At 34.8% G+C, this 20,489-nt stretch overlaps 1 long non-coding RNA gene across 1 annotated transcript in view; it reads right to left on the reverse strand.

Moving 5' to 3' along the window:
- Nucleotides 1-80: 80 nt before the first annotated feature.
- LOC105536966 overlaps nucleotides 81-20,489 on the reverse strand; it is a 56,373-nt gene continuing 35,964 nt past the window's right edge. Inside the window, exons 2-3 of the long non-coding RNA XR_001005649.1 lie at nucleotides 16,717-16,775; nucleotides 81-553 (exon numbers count right to left, since the gene is read on the reverse strand). This is a non-coding gene — a long non-coding RNA (uncharacterized LOC105536966). The remainder of the gene's footprint in view (nucleotides 554-16,716; nucleotides 16,776-20,489) is intronic.

Raw genomic sequence — 20,489 nt, forward strand, 5'->3', positions numbered from 1 at the left:
AAACATCTTATCTACAACTTTATTATCAGCTAGTTCAAAAATCATATTACAGTCTTTTAGCAACCCTAAACAAAGTTTCTGCTAGTTGGTTGAGAACTCCAGCCTGGTGACAGAGCGAGACTCCGTCTCAAAAAAAAAAAAAAAAGGAAAAAAAAAAAAAGATTACACACAACAATGAAAAACAACCAAGAGAATATCATCCTACTGAGAGGTTTATAGACTATGCTTGCCAATGTCTTTTTCAGTCTGTTTTGTAAAATAATACTAGTGTCAATGTCACACCAACAGTATAGAGGGAAATACAAGAAATATATGGGAGTAATCATGAGCAGTTATCCCTAGAATAGAAAACAACAAACAAAAAAAAAAGGACTATTACTTGTCTTGTTGCTGTTTATGTGGAGACCACAGGCTATGAATTGTCTTTAAGGTGAGGTCACAGGTGGGAAGGACCTTCAATATCTACCATAGGGGTGTTCCCTGTATCCCCCTCTTGCTGACCTCGGTGGTGGTGCCTTCAAGCTAGAGCGGGTTGTGGCCCATTCTTCTGGTGCTGTGAAAAAGAGAAAGACAGTAACACACACATGACTTCACAGTTACTAAAAAATAGTCATGTAAGGCACAATAGTTGACCGAGAAAAAGAAAACGAAAGATCTCAACACTGAACGCTAAAGCCTATTTTTTCCACATCGTAAGACTATCAAAAATGTGTATATAAATGTGTACCATGTATTTAATATGTGTTAGATTTAAATGCCACAAAATAGAAGGAGGAGTATCAGTGTAAACCCCTGCCCACAAAATCTTTTTACACAGAATTCTTAAAAATAAATAAATAAATCGGATATAGTAAACCAGTAGTCCTTAGCCCTTGAATAACTTGAGAATCAACTGGAAATATTAAACAATCACAATAAAAGATAACTAATGCCTGTTCTCTGTCCCCTAAATCTACTGATTAGAAAAATCTATGGGCTGGGACCTAGGGTTTGGTATTCAGATACTCCCCAGATGATAGTTACATAGTCCAGGGTTGAGATCCATTGGGCTAAATTGTAGAGAGAAAGTGAGACATAAGCAGAAGATAGAGTAGAAAAAAAAACTTAAGCAGCAAAATCAGTAAACAAAACAAAACACAAAGATATCACTTTTTCCAAGTAAACAATTCAGTAAATAAAGAAGTATTAGTACACCAAGAAAACTCCATTTACCTGCTAATTTTGGCTAGGTTCCAAAACATTGAGAGTAATAGAAATCTATTATTCCAAAAGAGCAAGAAAGAAGCAACCAAGCTTTTGAGTACTGTGGAAAATAGCTATTGTAAAAATCTGTGTCCCCAGAAAAGAAATGCAATTATTCTTTAAAAGAACTCAATGTTGGCTTTATGGTAACATTTTATATGATTCCAGCCACTAGGTTATTTTGGTCTCTCAATCAGGATTCAGTTCCTCATCAAGAGCATATTTCATGCATGGGTGTGTAAAAGGAGGTATGGACAAAGGGAAGAAGGTTACTAGAGACACATAGATATTGATAACTGATATATAAAATAATGGAAATATTAACTGGGAAATAATTGCAGATTGAGGTCAACTAAGATAGGGCATTTGCCCCTAGATAGTTCATCTGATCATAAGAATTAGTTGAGAAAGACTGCCAGAAAAGCATACAAAATTTCAATTGTACTCATTATGATACAGAGCAAATGAAAACAATCTACTATGTAGAAAAATGATCAAAAGGTTATCATCGTTGGGAAAAATGGCACTTAAGTGGACAAATATTAGTTTTTTGAGAATATTCTCACCAGGGAATTATTATTACAACAGATACCTGATAATAAATTTTTAAAAATCTCTTTTACTATTTAGTATTTTACTTCAGTATGTGATAGGATAAAAATAGGAGTAACAAACGAAATGAATACAACAAATGTTGCCGTTGCTCAAAATATAGGTTTACCTGGATCAGAGGTTGGCATACTCTGGCCTGTGAACCAAATTTGGCCAGCTTATTGTTTTGTAAATAGTTTTACTGGAACACAGGCATGCTATTTATTTACATATTGTCTATTGCTGCTTTCACGATACAAAGGAAAAGTTGAGTAATTGTGACAGAGATTATACTGCTTGAAAAGCCTAAAATATTTATACTCTGGGCTTTTGCAGAAAAGTTTTACAGATTCCTGCTCTAGACCATGTTGTTTTTGGTAGGAAAATGCAGATATTGGTCTTTCTGTTGTAATCTTTTGAAGGCAGGAATTTATCCCCAAACCGTTTGACTTTATGAACATAAAAATGAAAAGAATTCCATGTATTTGCTTGATTGGAACTAAATAAAACTGTTTTTGGTGTACTCATAGGGAAAACACATTCAGCATGTACAAGCTTGAAAGTACCTACTTAGCCTTATGTAAAACGAGTATTTACACCATGTTCATGAGATAATCCAGGCTATATCATTGTTTTTGTCTTCTGATGGTAAAATGTATCCCAATTTATTATGCGATACCAATTTATTATGGGATATTATTGGAGCAAAAAGAATGTACTACTTTTGCTCCAATTATTCTAGAGTGTTAGAAATCCCTGGGTTTCACTCTACAGGATTTAAGAGCTGAGATAATAGAGGCTTCAAGTTTTCCCAGGAAATAGAAGTCCCAGGTCCTTTTTTAGATTCTGAATGTTCCTGAAAAATAGCTGAACAATCATGAGCGGAGTGACAGAACACTTGTCACATACACTCCCAGATTTTTTCAGAATTTTAAATTGACATAAACCTAGGGACTTGCTACAGAGGACATAAGTGTTTAATAACTACTCATCAACTTGGCTTCAGCTGACTTTTTCTAAGTCTCTAGGGCAGTTAATTGATGAGCTAAAACTATTCATGTCTTAAATGTTAGCCAACATTAGAATAGGGACTGTTGCTATCCACTGTTGCTTCCCCAGTGCCTGGGAGAAATGCAGTGCCTAGTTAGGGCTGAAGCAGGAAAAGTTTACATGACAGAAAGGGTGGATGAATGAAGAAAGGAACTATGCAGAAAGTCCCAGTGATAATTCAAAAAACAGAAACAGTTGAGCTAAAGAAGTTTAACATTTATTTTTAAAACTCTTTAATTAGAAATCTTATGTATTTGTTATAGAGTTAAAAATCAGACTTCTTACTCAAAAGGGTTAGTTATCTAAGTATCAAAAATATTTCACTATTGAATTCAATGAAGTAATTGTAGTGGGATCCTGTTACAAAAAAGTAGAAAAACATCATATTTCATGGCACAAAAATGTGCTCTTTCATAATGCTGTTCTTCTATGTGAATTAATACTATGCTCTTTCCTCCTTGCTCAAGGGTAGGAAAATGGAAATTATTGTTAGTTCATGATACTTGTAACTGGAAAAGTAAATCGCCAGCCAAAGTGATTTCCTACCCAAGCGAAAGTAAGTTTCTAATTGTCCAAGATTCCATACCATTAGCAGAGGAAATTAAGGACTTATTTCACTTAATTCAGACCTTGCTTCCATTGTTTACATGTTCTTGTTAACAATAGCAAAGAGAGATCAGGAAAAGTATTATTTTTATTTGTGTCCATCTTTATCTTTCCTAATATCAGAATGTTTATATATAGTTACAGATTTACAATTGCCACATGATAATGCACGCCAGTTTTTCTTAGTGAAAATACGTTCTTTGGATTGCAATTGGAGAGTACTGACCCAATGAATGTTTTTCCAGTGCCACCATATAGTGCGTCATTGAACTTTATATGGTCGGCCAAGCCCCTCATTGTTCACCAGCGATATTTAGGCCTCTGGATTTCTTTACTGCCAGTACCACAGATAGAAGGGATTCTAACCTGAGTCCCATGGAATCTTGAGCATGGAAGAGGCCCAAACATAGGGAGAGACAAATCATGACTGGGTTCCTCATGATGGAGTTTCTCTGAAATCTGAAGTTATAAAGACCCACCAATGAACTTAGAATTTATCTGTCCTCTTGGGTCTCTTAGTAGACAAGAAGATTCTAAATATTTTAAGCCTTCCTACGAATTTTAGAGTCCTGTTTTTTTCTAGTCCCATGGCATGTTCTAAGATGTCATTTAAAAAACTCACTGTGATAGTAACAAACCTGCACGTTGTGCACGTGTACCCTAGAACATAAAGTATAGTAAAATAAATAAATAAAATAATGATTAAAATTAAAAAAAAACTCACTGCATCCAATGAAATTTATTTATCCTTTAGGGAAATGACAAAAGAAGTAAGATTCTGTCAATATCAGGATCACTGTCACATGAGAAGCACCAGCTAGGCTATGAATTAATCTAATAACAAATTTCTCCTCAAAAAAGGTACGAAATAACTATCTGCCAAATTAAAATTATGGAATGGGTTACATAACTGTGAATATGAAAATAGCAAATCAAGACATGAGAAACAGAAGTTAAGTGACTTGATCCAATTGCCACCCTTTCTTGGCTTCCAATTCAGGCTTTAAAGTATCATATATTATAAGAAATATGAGATAAATTTATATTTATTATACGAATAATAAAGCATCACTAAATACATTTTTCATTTATTGAAGATCTCCGATATGCTAGTAACTAAACTATGCCCTGCATATAAGGACAGTTGAAGGGGCCCATAAAAGACACAGGAAAAAACTAACATGAAATTTCATAGATTATAACACAATTTTAATTGATGTTTTAAGAAAATGCTGGGGAAAGCACAGGGAAAGGAGGTCTAACTTTCATCATTCAGCTGAACTTGTATTGAACTCTAACATTTAATCATCTCAAAGAAGGGATTTTCTGAGCAAATATACTCAGTAAGAACACGGGTGCTGTTGAACTTATCTAAGAGAATTCACTTTCTTTAAAGACTTTCCTGTGTTAATTATTTTGTATTATCTGGCCTTGCTTCTAAACTGGACTCTAAGATCTATGAGAGGAGATATCGTCTACAGTGGTAGACACTGAATAAGAACAAATAAGAATATTTGTAAGCTGTATATAAATGAATGGTGCTACTAAATAAAAAAGGGGTTTCAGACCAATTATGCAAAATAAGTAAAACAGAACTTTTCAAAAAGGCATTGTTAGTAATTAGGTTGTCATGTTGCATGTATACAGTATATGTCAATATTTCTTTCAAAAGTTCTGTTTTTTATTAACTTAGGCTGCTATTTTACCCAGCGAATCAGGTTTTACAGACTGCCTAGAGTCCATCCCTATTTCATGGTAGTCAACATCATTGAGGAACATTTGACTTTGATAGAAGAGTGTAAATTACCTAGGTAACTCTTGTGCATTCAATATTACTGTGACTTCAAAAGTTTCTGTATCTCAAATACTGTGCGAAATGAGGCCTATTAAGTGCTATGCATTTGTCAATGTGTCCTTATTTCTGCAGTGGGACCAGGTACCTCAGGGAGCATTCACAGTGGGAAAGAAAAATCTGGATGGTTTTTAAAGTTGCAAAACTGCGTTCTCTGATAGTTCCAGAGATACTGAGGTAGTTGGGAAAAACATGAAGCGTAGGAACAAGGGGCCAATTCAGGAAAAGCTGGCATTATTTAAGTATCTGGAAAGCAAACTTTTAATGTTTATGTTTCAGGAAGTAGTTTTAAAACACCATCTAAGAGGAAATTAATTTTAGAGATCAGTTCAGAAAGGATAAAGGAGATCATGGAGCTTACTGAGTGCAGTCATGATACTCTTATTTTGCTGTCTTAGATAGTTATTTGTCTGTATCTCTGAAATATGGAAAAGAATCGTAAAAAAAGCTTGTTAAACCCACAGCAAAAAGAAGGAAGTTCATGCTATTTATTTTTGGTACACTGTAAATCAATATGCAAAAATCACAACTAAAGTAGGAAACTTAAGTTAGTCTCTATCATTACAAACCGCTAGTGTTTTTGCTTTGCAAATCATATAATGGCATCATGACATGGTTGATTAAAATTCACCCTGGCTTTGAGCCACTCAGTTTGTTCATCTCAGCTAAGTTTCTGATGTTTCTAAGGAGTATTATTCTATTTGAAAGCACCTTTCAAATACAATATTCATGGGTTGTTTTGAGGCTATTTAGTCCCAAAGAATATGTTAGTTTAGATGTTTTGCTATTGTTGCAACTCACTATTACGATAGCATCCATTTTATTTACTTAATGTTTAAACACCTATCATATTTAAAAAACACTCTTATCACAACTTTGAAGGGCCTATCACAGCGCTAGGTATTTTGTGTATATTATTAGCAAATATCACGCTTTTCCTACAAGGTAGCTGTTGACACTACCTTTTTTTAAAGATGAGGAAACTATGACTCAGAAAGTTTAGTTGTTGGGAAGATACAGAATTTTTGTCTCTAACTGTCTCACCATCTATCCACCAACGCTTTCTCCTTTTCCTCTTTTTTTCCCCCTAGAAAACAAGACTTAATTTATTTTACTTTCCTTGAATTATACAATAATTAGTGTTGACTCCAACAACAATTAATTAGCCAAATGAAAGAAACTGTAGTTATAATTTTGTTAGCAAGAATGTGGGTCGCTTCAACTGAATTTGTGAAGGTGCAAATCCAAAGTGGAATGCGGAGTTCTTTGCACTGCTCTGAGCATTTTAAAATATTAATGGAAATTTGGAACTGAGTGACCCAACCATTTCAACTCTACAACGTGTATTCCCACTATTTGTAATTATATAGTTTATTATTTTAAGATGCAGAGGGTAACAGAAGAGGGAGAAATATGGGTGACCAGCATCTCTTTTCACAGATGAACATGGTGCATTATGTTCCAACAAGAAGGGTTGCTAACTTTGAGTTCATCATCATTTATCCTCTCAGAAAATTCAATCAGCTTCTGGGAAGCATTTACAGCTTTTATCACTCTTTCAGATTTTTAATTAGATGTCCTCTGTTAGAAAAAATGTATCACTTGGGATAATCCATTTACAGAGTAACAAAGGACTTAGCCTTTCTATGAACTCCATTCTCAACCCTAAAATCTTACCATGCACATGGCAGGCACTCAGTAATTATTTACTGAACAAATTAGTTACATTTAAATATTTTGCCTCTTCCTTTCAGACCCATAGGCTTCCCTCAGATGGATTCCTTCACTTTTGAATGGTAGTTCCCAGAGTCTTACAGCTGATCTGCATTTGCGTTATTGTTCTGCCTCTTTCTTGTTGAAAGATTCCTTTCTACAATCTTAAAACCATTTTTTAAACTTTTCTGCATTTTTATATTATTGTGCTTAATATCTCCAATTTACTTCACGTATATACCTAATTTCCATATTATAAACTGGTTTCACAATTTTATCTTCTGTGCCTAAGCTTAGTTGGTTTGAATTACTGCTATATTCTAATTGTGAACTCAAGGAAGGTTAAAAAAAATTCCTGACAAACTTCAGGTTGCGCCAAGAACAATATTCCAGGTAGTTTTGCATGGAATGCATAATTTTTACCAGCTTCTGTTTTCCCAGGCGAGGCCACTGTGATTTGCAATATTAGAAAGAATCCCCATAATTCCAACTCCTTGGTGGTAGTGGTGGTGTTTTCAAATTGCCTATTCAGTTCTAGTCCCTATCCTACACATTATTGTATTTAAAAAGTTGACTCAATCTGTGCCATTTTATTTCTAATTATCATCCATTAATAATTGAAAATTATATATATCATTAAAATTAAACATTTTATTCTTGGCTCTGCTGTATAGTATCCTGCAGCTGTAGAATAATACAGGCCAGTGGTTCTTAATATTTTTAAATAAGTATGTGCCTATTTTATTGCTATGGAGTTAAGAACTCATTTAAATAAAAAGGAGACAAAGAAGCTAGCTAGAGAAAGGATTTTCAAAATGGAAGGTACAGAAAAAATGGAGAATGATAATTGGACACAATGTAGAAGGTTATCTGACTAAAGTCTAAAACACACTTTCATTATTATCAAATAAAATCCTGAATCATTCAAAAGACTAGAATTCAGCTAAAGACTTTTTGAAATGCACATAAGGAGTTCATAATATGAAGAATAATAGAAGGGAGAATAAACGTAGTGATATAAAGTAATACGGTATAATTCTCTTCTCAAAGAATTCCAGTACTCCCTTTAACTCAGTAAAGAAGGTAGGCTTGGTGACAGAGCTTCACAGACAGAGATTAAATTTGTAGTTGCCTGATAGTCTCACTCCCCCTACATTCTTCATTTCTCTACCTAAGAACAGAAATGAGCCAAAGTTACAGCAATTAGAAAAAATCAGGTTTTCAGCTCTACAAATGTTAATATTTCTGCATGACCTACTCTAAGTGTCTGTGCTGATGCCACAGTGTGCCTTTCCCTGCTTTTCCAGGTTGTTAAATGGCTCCCACCACTCGTGAAAGATCTTAGATAGTGTTTGTCCCTGGTTACAGGGAGGTAAGCTCTAAATCCTAAAATTTCCCTAGTGATCGGAGGTCTTTATTATTCATGGTGAGCCCCTTCAACTACACCTTATAGTTTATACTAAGAAGATGATTCAAGATGGCAATGGTCATGCCAGGAAGACTAACCATAATATTAGAGAGTTGGGGCTTTGGCCTATGTGATAGCAGCCCAACCTGAGGAGTGGAGAAGGCTGGATATTGATATGATTTAATCCATCATGTCTATACAATGAAACCATAATAAAATGTCTGGACACTGAGACTCCTGTGAGCTTCCCTGGTTAGCAATACTTTTATATTTTATTACATAGTGACGTGTCAGGAGGGTAATGTGGCCCAGCAGCTGTCAGAACCTTCATGTTTGGGATCCTCTCAGACTTTCCTCTTGCCTTATGTGTGTCTCTCTTTGACTGGTTTTGATTTGTACCCTTTTGCTCTGATAAAACTATAATTGTAAGTATAGCACTTTCCTTGGTCCTTTGAGTTGTTCTGAAAAATTATTAAACTTGAGAAGACAGTGGGAACCCCTGAATTTGTAGACAGCCGGTCAGAAGTGAGAGTAGCCTGGAGTCCCCCAAACTTGTGAGTGATGTATGAAGTAGAATTTCGTGGAAATTTTGTGGAAAACTGTGCCCTTAGTTTGCAAAGTTTGGCCTATCTATGGGCATCCCCTTTGTCTCTTTGCTTGCTCTCTTCAGTCTTCTCAGAAGCCTCTTGGCCCATGATTGAACCTATCTGTGCCAGAACTTCTGGATGCCAAAATCCCCTTGAGTTATCTATTACGGGCTGCTGCACTCCCCTGAGCATGAGGGAGCTTCTCCTGGGATCTTCCTGGACAATCGCAAGCTTCAGAGAGACTGATCTAACTATTTTAGTTGTCTTTGTTCGTTTATTTTCTGGCATATCTTGTTACCCACTGAACTAAAGGTTTGATAAGGTACCAGTACGGTTAAGACATTTGTTCAATACAAGAAGACACCGATTGTAGTCATATATACATGTATATACACAGATATACATAGATACATACATATTTGCAATGTTGGGAAGAATCCCTGTAATTCAAACTCCTTGGGGGTAGTGATGGTGTTTTTAAAATGCCTATGCCATTTTAGTTCAGAGCATTTAACAATATTCTAGTCCAAAATATTTAGCAAATATGCTGTCATTCAATAAATCATGATGTTTGATAAATCAAGTGTAGCACATTTATTTTAGACCAACGTATTTAGTCTTTTTTTTTCTTTTATCCATGCTGTCTTTTAATAAACATAAAAAATCTCCTCAAATTCTGGAAATTCTATAAAGATTTTCTAAGGTGGCATATCCCAGGATATATTTTTTTTCTTAGCTGACATACTTCCATGTGGGCAAAATTTTTTCCCCAGGTTTATATTTTGTATTCTGTACTTTGTGTTTTATAAACAATTCATTTTTCCTATATTCTACATATAAATCTATATCATCTTGAATATACTTTCTTGTACATGATCTGTTCATCCCAAGAGTTCGACAATAAGTCACTCAACTCTCCCATCCCTCTTAGCCAAAATGATTGTGCCATTAACTCAGCAGAAAAGAAAGTGATTAAAAAAAATAAAAACACCTTTCCTATGGCTTGTTTTATTTTCTCAACAAGAGCGTTGTTAAATGCATGTGGACTGTAATTTTTTGTTGACTCTATCTGTTGGGTAAATTTTTTTAAAAAGTCAAGGTTGAGATTTAACTATTCAACACACAATTGTTCAAAAAGGTAGTTACTTATGTTTATTACTACTTAAATTTACAGTTTTCATGAGTGAACTTAAAATATCAGGTTCTCTAACACAATGTTTGATTACAAAATGCCCAGTGTTATAAAAGGAGCCTGCATATAAGTTGTGTATCACTTTCAAGAATGCAAATGACTGGCATAGTTTGGCCATTCATCTTTTCAGTAGTCATAAGCAGATACTGATGGGGGAAAAAAGGGCTTCAAGTATAATTTGGTCTTATTACTGTGAGAGAAATTATAAAGATAGTTATCAAAAAATGGATATTACAAATTAAGATCATAGGATCCTTCTAATGTGCCCCCATGCATGTGGCTATCTAAAACTTACTCTCAACCTTAGCTTACACTAGAACCACCTACCATGAAGCTTTTAAATAATTCTGATGGCTAGTTCTCATCTCCAAAGGTTGTGATAGATCCAGTCTGGGGTGGAAACTGAAAGTTGGTATTTTTTTCAAAGTTCAACAGGTGATCCTAAAATGTGTAATCACGGTTAATAATCTCTGAAACACTCAAAAGCAGGTTTTTGTCTCACCTAAAACTGTTGGATTAAGGAGTGCATTATTCAAAACAAAATTGAAACTGTAAATACTTTGAACCTAAAATAAGCAATACAAGCAGTGACGTAGTGGTGCACTGCTCTTTTTCATTGTTTCTTGCCTAGGCAACATGCTCTGCATTTATTACCAAGGCTAATTGGATTAGATATCAATCTAATGGTAACCACTGAAATAACAAAAAGGGAAAGCTAATTTTAAAATTAATTTCACAAATGAATTTTAAAATACTTTAGAAGCATTATTTCACTAGGCTTTCTTCCTTTTAATTACAAATAAAGTTTAAAAATCTATATGAAAAGTAAAGCACAGTGATATTTTTCCCCATAACCTATTATGTAATAACTTTAATACATCTCAGAAAAAATAAATTATTTGCATATATTATTTTTAAATGACTGATAAATTATTGCCAATATTAAGAAATCTCATTTCCATTTCTAAGTCAATTTTCCAAAATTTATATTCTATTTACTATTAAAACCAGACAGTCTTTGTTCTTGAATTAAATGGCTGGCACAACTGCCAGTTAGTTTCATTTTCCTTTGCTGTTTTCACAGATTAATCAATGCAGGGCTTATTTTCACACTGGGAAAATAATCATTCCAGCTCCTCAACACAAAATGAATACATTTGTGTTCCACAATTGACTTGAAGTGAGGCACTGAAATGCCCTAGAATATGGCACGAAATTTCTTTTTGCTTTCATTCATTTCAAGACAGTGTATTAATAGTATCCTCCTTGCTTCCACACAGCTGTCATCTAAAACGCCACTAAAGAATGGATGCATAATTAACTCTTCGGTTCATACATTAAATACATTTTAATAAATAGCTCTTTTCTCAGAGAGAAGAATATTGGTGTCCATTCTTAGCTATCAGTCTCAGAGAGAACTTAGAGGCTATTTCTTATGTGAAGCATTGCTTAGCCAAGCTAATGTAGGCACTGTATTTAAAATGCAGCCTTAATGAATTATTAGCCATTCTGACGCATCTGAAACAATCATAGTGATTCTGATAAATTAAGAAACATTTTTAAAATGCAGAAACTGATATGGAATTCCTGTAAGTCAAATATTCATGCTCCAAAAACAAATTCAAGTTATCAGAAATGTAATATCTAAATGTTAATAGTAACCAATTTAAAATCAATTAAATATTTAATAAATACCAATGCATTAAACATTAATATTTATAATGAACAAGATAATTATATTTTAATAAAATTCATTCATGATTTTAATATTTAAATGTTATATTTACATTATGAGCAAGATAGTTTAATACTTAATATTAAATTATCTGCAAATATCCTGAATAATTTAACTGTGATAAGACCTAAGATAATACATTATTTTCTGGAAGTCAACATATTTATTATTTCAGTGACAAAATATAGGCCCCAAAGAGACAAATACAATTTCAGTTTTCATACACAAAACATAATGTATGAAGATTCAGAATGAAGTGTCCCACTGAAGGACTGAATTTTTATTTCTGTGGGCTTATTTCACATCATTTCTAAATGAGAAGCTCCATCTCTGAGTCTTTGGAATGCAGAACCCTGTCATTCGGGAGAGCATTCCTTCTTCCCCTCCCAGTGCCTTCACTTAACCTCACAGTTCTTCCTGCCAATGTGAGCTGGAAAGGAAGGTGCTTGGGACAGCTGACTCTGAGACTCCTCACATAACTCTCCAAGTCTAGGGGGTTGCCAGGAAACTAAACATTGAGGCTACTAGTTTTGTAAAAATGCAGACATTCCATTGGAATTTAGTATCAGTACCCATGATACAACCACAATGTAACAGAGAGGAGTTACTGATTCAGATCGGAAGTAAATGAATAGCTGGAGATATGAGATTTACATTTTGGAATAGCCATTATTGATTTAAAAGACTGTGTACTATTGATTAGAGATAAGCTATAAATAGATAATAGTTAATATATAAAGTATGAACAGTTAATAAAAACAATCAATATTTGACTTGTGTGGGTCCTCAAATCACTGCTCATCATCTGTATTTACATTTTATCATCTGCCTATTTGGATGTTTTATTATAAGCAACTTATCACCAACTACCTAATACCTAATATCATACTACAAAATACCTGATGCCACAATCTGAGTGCACATAATGCATATTAATTTAATTGGGCTGCAAGGTTATAGTGTTGAGCTCTTACTATTCCTTGTCCTCTTACTTTGTCCTTGCTCTATTGCCTGTATTATTACAATTATTACAAGAAGATTCTCAAAATTCAAATCTCAGGACCATATAGATCTACAGTAAGTACTTTATTTTTTGGTTATGCAAAAAGAGAAATGAAATTTAGTTAGTAAAATAGGTAAATACACATTATTAGGTTAAAATTGCTGCCTAATTAATATCTTCCTTATTATGTTCAGACAATCAAATCCCTTTCTACATTTTCCCTATTACTTTATTATGAAGAATTTATTGACTACTTTCTATGTGCAGAAAATTTCTGGTTGGTAAGTGGTAATTTGGCCCAGAATGAAATTTAGTGTTTATGGATAGTTAGTTATCCTAAAGTAAAATGGATCACTTCTATCTAGACTTTGCTACAGCAGGAGAACCAGACTACAAAGAAAGTACAATATAAGACTTGGGATTATAGAGGTGAGCCCTGGCCCTCCAGACCATAGCCCTTGCATCTCCATTAACAGGCTTGAGAAGCAAGTTTGTATTTACACACGTTTTCCAATAGCATTACATAGTATTGACATTTCAAAATGTACATAATTCAGAAATAGAAATCTAATCTCTTATCACCAGATATCATCAAATTTATCCTTTCCATTGATCTCAGTGCATGTAATTCTGTAAAGCTCATGAGCATGATTTTCCTCAAATTGATGTATCAAGTGTAAAAAATGATTGTATTTTGCAAGTAAAAGTTCGATTTTTCCAGAAACGACTACTTACAAATAAGAACATGTCTTCTCATCAGAATGTAAGTTTCAAGAGATTGTTCACTACAATATCTCCAAGACTGAGATCAATGGCTTACATGTGTTAGCCATTAAATAAATATCTGTTAAATGAGTAATGTTCTCTCAACTTGTATAAAATTATTACATAAAATGGTTTAAAATCTGGTGCAGTTTTTTATCTGTAGGTATAAGTTTCTCAACATTAAATATCAGAAACCAAGGAGGGACAATGTCCACCTTGTATATCATCATATTCTCAGAGACTAGCAATATCTATATGCAAATTTTCAATGAATTAAAGAAAGGCCCAGTTTGTGTCTTACTCATTGATCATCCTGAGTAACCAATTGTACACGGCATGTGGCCTGATTCCTATATGATCAAGAATGTGCTTGGAACAATAGAAATATAAGTATTGCTGTGTTGAACTCCAAGAGTGCTGCAGGGGCAGATGTGGAAGCTCTAAAATGCTAGGCAATCTTACACCTCAGCCTGGCTGGTTCCCTGCTGTGGCTTTGGAGACAGCCTAGGATTTGGATGCTAGTGTTTTTATTAAATACCATCTGATGCCTTTGACCCCTTCCTTCCAATGAGTGGAAATTATATAACGAACAAAACTAAAGCTGTACTTCCTACGGCAGCTTTCCAACAGAGTCAGAACTATGCAGACTTGTTCATCACGTATATTTCTGTGAAATACTTTCTGAAATGGTGTTAATTTGCTTTGGAAAAGAGTTCTAGCTATATTACAGCAAAAGATTAGGTTAATTTGATTAGTGTTAGAAAAACTTGGATTTGGGAGTGAGCCTGGTGCTCATTTTGGATTATTTACTTTTTTTCCTGAATAATAGTATAAAAGATCTCCTTCCCCTTAAAATAGTGAAATAGCAACTGATAGCATTTTGAGAACTCCAAACTTAGGAAGGAAGATTTAGGATTTAGGAAGGAAGCTGAACGACTTTCCTTTAAACAAACTCAGGTTTAAAGTACCACATCCTGTTCTTTTTACCTAGTCTACTGAACCCTGCTCCCGCCTCCTGACAAAATCAACAAACAGACAAACCCCCAAATAATCAGACACGCTTGAATTCGCATTCTTGTTCTGTCACTGGCAAATTGTTGAACTGAGGCAAGGTACTTAATGCTCTGAGTCTTAGTTTCTCACCTGAAAAATGCAGATGACAATATGAGTATGCATCCCAAAGCCTTATCTGTTTCTCATCCTTCTCTAGAGGATTCTAATGGGGATTAGAGTATACAAATAGATAGATGTATAATGTCTATAAGGATTACTTCTGCAATTGCTAATCCTCATTATAAAATGCTTAGTACAGAGCCATAATAGGTACTTCATGTATGGTAGCAGCAATTAATAGTATTTCAACCACTGATGAGAATATAAGAACAGAAGCTGAGCCTCACAGCCATACTCTCATATTGACTTCACCTTTGTTGTTCAGTTTCCTCATAAAAATTGGGATAAAGATACTTTATCCCCTCACTTACTCCATGACCGTAGTCATAGTATTTCAATTTATTTTAAAGAAATAAATACAAAATATCTGTAACTAATCATCCCATGATTGGTTGGTGGTGGTGGCTTATTTTTCTCCTCTTATTTCTGGGCTTGGCCTTGTGTTAGTTTATGACTGGTTTTAAGGAAGATATTCTTCCTCCTTTCCTCTCGATATCAGGACTTGCCTTTCCCAGCATCATATGAAGCCCCAAACACAGCAACAACCATTGTCTCCTTTATTTTTCCCCATAGAGAGGAATAAAGTGAACATGGTATTATTTAATTTATTTATTTTTGTTAGAGACAGGGTCTCACTCTGTTGCCTAGATTGGAGTGCAGTGGCTATTTGCAGGCATGATTATTGCATAATTATAGCTTCAAACTTTTGGGCTGAAGCAATCCTCCTGCCTCAGTCTCTGGAGTAGCTAGGACTATAGTCATGCACCAATGCCAAGCAGCCTTGCTATTATTTTAATAAAAATTCAAGACTATAAATATTTATATGAGTGTCATTTTTTAAGGTGGGCAGCTAGTGATGCTATTTATTTATTTATTTATTGAGACTGAGTCACGCTCTGTTGCCAGGCTGGAGTGCGGTGGCACAATCTCGGCTCACTGCAACCTCCGACTCCCTGGTTCAAGCTATTTTCCTGTCTCAGTCTCCCGAGTAGCTGGGATGAGAGGCATGCACCACAACACCCAGCTAATTTGTTTTGTATTTTTAGTAGAGATGAGGTTTCACCATGTTGGCCAAGATCGTCTTGCTCTCCTGATCTTGTGATCCACCTGCCTCGGCCTCCCAAAGTGCTGTGATTGCAGGCGTGAGCCACCGTGCCCGGGTACATATGTATTTTAAAGAATCACAAAGTACGTCTCAAAAATGATGTACTGTATTGATATGTCATAGGAATTCAATAGATCTTAACTGAGTATAATTATGATTAATTTTAAGTGGTATTTTAATTAAGGAATATATTTTTTAAATAAATTAATTTTATAGACTGACATCCTTATTGACTATCAATTTTTATGAGCCAAGCCTTATTTGGCTATGCATGCTAGAAAAATAACCTGAGAGTTATTTTATAATAACAATTTCTGCCCTTAAAGTTTGTAAATATTTTAAATGTGTATTACTCTGATGATCTTTTGACAGCAGAAAAGACACAATATTGTTGCCAAATCAATGAGTAGACAATGAACACAGTTAAACATACAAGACACTATTCAGAATGATCACTGTTGCTGTTGAAAATGATTTATGATTGTGATTAATTGCTTTTAAAAATTTGATCAAAATTGATCTGTCTAATTTTCTGGTACTAGCTGTGTAAGTCAAATCTCACTCTGGAATTACATAAATCAATTTAGTCTAAACTTCTGGAAAAACTAGGGGGAGAAAGATGGAAATAATTTTCGAGTTGTCAGTGACTGATGGATGTTCCGATTTCACAGTTTTAGTAAAGAAAAGGTCTTACCGTAGCTGTCATAGGCATCCTCACTTACTCCATGACCGTAGTCATAGTATTCAGGCACACTGCAACAAATTTAGACAGCAATCAATGTTACTGTAACCGGGAAAATCAACCCAGAAACTCATATGGAAGTTGAAGGTAAAATGTGTGCTGAGGTAATATTCCAGGAACTTCAAGGCATAAAACACAATCCTAAATAAATCTTCAGTAAGAAAAACACAGGTTATTGACAAGGAGTGCTATGATGTTTTGTAATGCCACCTCAGTATTTCTTTATCTCTATCCTCCAATTTGATAAATCAAATTTCCCCTAAAACACAAGTATAACACTTCAAAATCTGTCAAGAAGAGAGTTATAAAAGGCCTATTTCCAAGAAAAAGTGCTCTCTAAGATGACAATCTGGTCAATCATGTATGGCTTTTAATGCTGTTATCTTAAGAAATATGCATCATTTTTTTCACATTGAAACACTAAACTATATTTATACTCCCCTCTATCCCTTTCACATCATGTCTGTGCAATCCCCAAATAAATAAGCTATTTTGTTTCACTCGACATTTTACTAGATGCTTCCACATTTCAATAACTGTCAACGGTGTTCTTCCTCCATTTCTTACTCGAAGGACACTCTCTCTCCGACCCACTCTGTTACCCCTTTACAATTGTCCTCACTGTTTCCTGCTGCATCCACTTCCCCCTTTAAGGCATGATGCCTACTAGCATTTCAAAGCTTATGTGTTTCTTATCCGTAAAAAGCTCTCCCTCATCCACATAACTCCTTTTAGCAATTATCCCATTTCTTGAAAAGAAGTGACTCTACTCACTCTTTTCACTGACTCTTCTCCATAGACATTTGAAGACGCTCAATCAGGCTGCCATTCCACTGCTCCACTGAAACAGCTCTTGACAAGATCTTAACATATTCACATTCAATGGCCAAGACTTAGTGTACATTTTACTTTAGCACCATTTAACACGGTTGATTATTTCATGATTCTGCAAACACTTCACTTGCTTCTGAGATCTCCTCTTTCATGGGTCTTCAAGTGCACTTCATTTCTTCATTCTTCCCTATGGTTACCTTCTCATTTTTCCAATCACTTATTCTTGGAGACCACTAGGGCTCAGTTGAATGTTTCTCTTTTCTATTCATACTTACTCCCTAGGCAGTCTCATCTAGTTCCTAATGTTCTATCTAGTAGCAAATTCACTTCGAATTGCAAAATATATCCGGAATCTGAACATGTCTAAACATATCCAGAGCTATCACTGAGTTAAAGTTATTACTATCTCTCATTTAAATGAGAATGCTATCCTTCTAAGTGGTTTCTATGCACTGATTGCTCTGTTGCTATTATCTACGTAGTAGTCAAAGTCATTTTTATGGAAATAAGTTAGATCATATTAGCTCTCTACTCAAAAATTCATAAATAGCTTCCCATATTCTTTAGGAGAAAAATAAAAACTTCTTATTTTGCCTACACCGTTTGCCCCCCCCCCTCTAGAATTTCTCAGACCACATGCTCTAACACTTTCTCCTTGTTCACCCACCTTACTCAGGGGACATGGGCTCCTAGATGTTCTCTGAACACTACAAACACATTACTGTCTCAGGGCTTTTTCATTCGCTGTTTCTCCTACCCGAAACATGCTTTTTCTAAATGTCCAGTTGTCCCTTTTCTCATTCTTTCAGAGCTCACTCAAATGTCACTTATGAGAGGTTTCCCTGATCAATATATTTAGACCAGGGCCCACCCACACCTACATTGCTTTGCTCACCTTAGCATTCATTGATCACCACCATATATATTATACAAACAAACACACAAATACCCATTTGCTAATTTATTTATTGGCTATTCCCCACTTCTAGAATATAAACTTCTTGGTATAGAAAATTGGTCTCTCATTTATTCATTTCCTCTCGTTGTTCCAAGCAGATTTTCTAGAACAATGTTTGGCACATAACAGCTGCTCAATGAATATTTATAGGACAATAGAATAAATTGCTCATAGGAAGCCCAGACACCATTTAATTGAGTAGCCTAATAAAACCATGTCACGATTTAAAAAGAATAACATGCAAAAGTGAAAATTAATTTAATTTAATTATTGGGCTAATTCATGTATTTTTAATCTTACTGAGGGATCTATAAATATTCATGATACATTATATTTTCCTTCAAATACACTTCTTGGTTTAAAGTTAGATATCAATAATTGCCCCCCTATATAAATCTTAATTTATAAGTTATGTCAAGGTTAGTAATTCATTTTAAGTATATAAAAGTGTATCGAGACAATGGCTGAATATCAAAAACCAAATTGTATAAGGGCTGAGGGTAGGGGATAGATGTCAAAGGGTTAGGATGGAAGGAACAACAGAAGGGCCTAAAATTAGATGTTCTCTGAATGTGGTTATTATTATCCTGCAAAGCAATTCGATAGGTCTCATTATTTTAAGTACTTTTGATTTTATTGATAGTAAAGAAAGAGAAGAAAAAAAGAAAAGAAAAGTCTATATATCAGATATAAAAAGAGGGGCAGAGAAAACTTTGGTCATCCTTATCTTCCTTGGAAGCAACTTATAATGCATGAACTTCAATATAAGTGTAAAGAAGCTGAAAAAATGATTGCCTAGCTCAGCCCTCACTGCCCAACATGTTTACATTCAAACTGTCTAAAAAATTACGGTAATGTGTTCTCTACATCCTTCTAATGACTGGAGATTGTAGAAGGCTAATGGCACTGGCTGGAATCTGGAGGCGTATCTCTTCTTTCACATACTTGACATGATAGAAATGATGCAACCCAACTCAGAGTCCTCATAGAGGTATAGCAAATTCCTGAGAGTTGTTAAATTGATTCTTTAAACGATTAAGAGGTGAACTTCATAAGAAAATAATTTAACAACCAGCAGTCCCACTTATAGCAACATAGAGGAAAATGCTGGCATTGAGGGAAGCTTCTCCTTCCCTTGTCATCATCAATACATTTTCTGTGAGTAAGCCCCTGATCATGTTCCCCAAAGTGTGCTGTGCGAAGACCAGTAGCACTTTAACAGCATTGCATGGCATTAATATGTTTCTCACTTTTTATTTTAATTGTTAAGATAAGAGACAGAAAAAGAACAGCAGTGGGAGAGAATATAAGGAAGCACAGTTAGCACAGTTATTGTCTATCATAAGTGATACATACACAGCAAGAGGGAATTTGAACTTTCAGAACTCTAAACAAGGGAGAACAGAACATACAAGATATTTGTAAAATAATGAAAGATAATGGAAAATGATGTATAATAATCAAAATGGACTCTGCCACAGTCTATACCTTAGATTATTAAAATAGAACTTCTCATTTCTTCCACAGATAAATGTTTACTTGGACAAATGGCTGCACTCATAGTGAATACACCCTTTCAGCTAGATGTGCCCTCATGACTTAAGTTAGGACACATGGGATGTGTGCAGAGATGGGAGTGGAAATCAACATCCTTTCTCATTTAAGAATAATCTCCTCATCCTGGGCTTGTGCACCTTTACCTTCTCAGTTGGTAGAAGGCATTCAAAGTGATGATCTAGTATCTACAAGGCAAATAAAGACAATGCTTTAAGAAGTCATGAGTTGCAACACGGGAGGTACCTCTGCCTCTAAAAGATCACATGGAGCAGTCTTACTTTACACTACTGCTTGCCTCGGGGATTGTTAAGAGAAAAATACATTTTAAAAATATTATTTGAGTCACTGAATTTTGAGCCTCTGTTACAATAGAGTG

Source organism: Mandrillus leucophaeus, unplaced genomic scaffold (genome assembly GCF_000951045.1).
Source record: "Mandrillus leucophaeus isolate KB7577 unplaced genomic scaffold, Mleu.le_1.0 Scaffold1663, whole genome shotgun sequence".
Classification (NCBI taxonomy): domain Eukaryota; kingdom Metazoa; phylum Chordata; class Mammalia; order Primates; family Cercopithecidae; genus Mandrillus; species Mandrillus leucophaeus.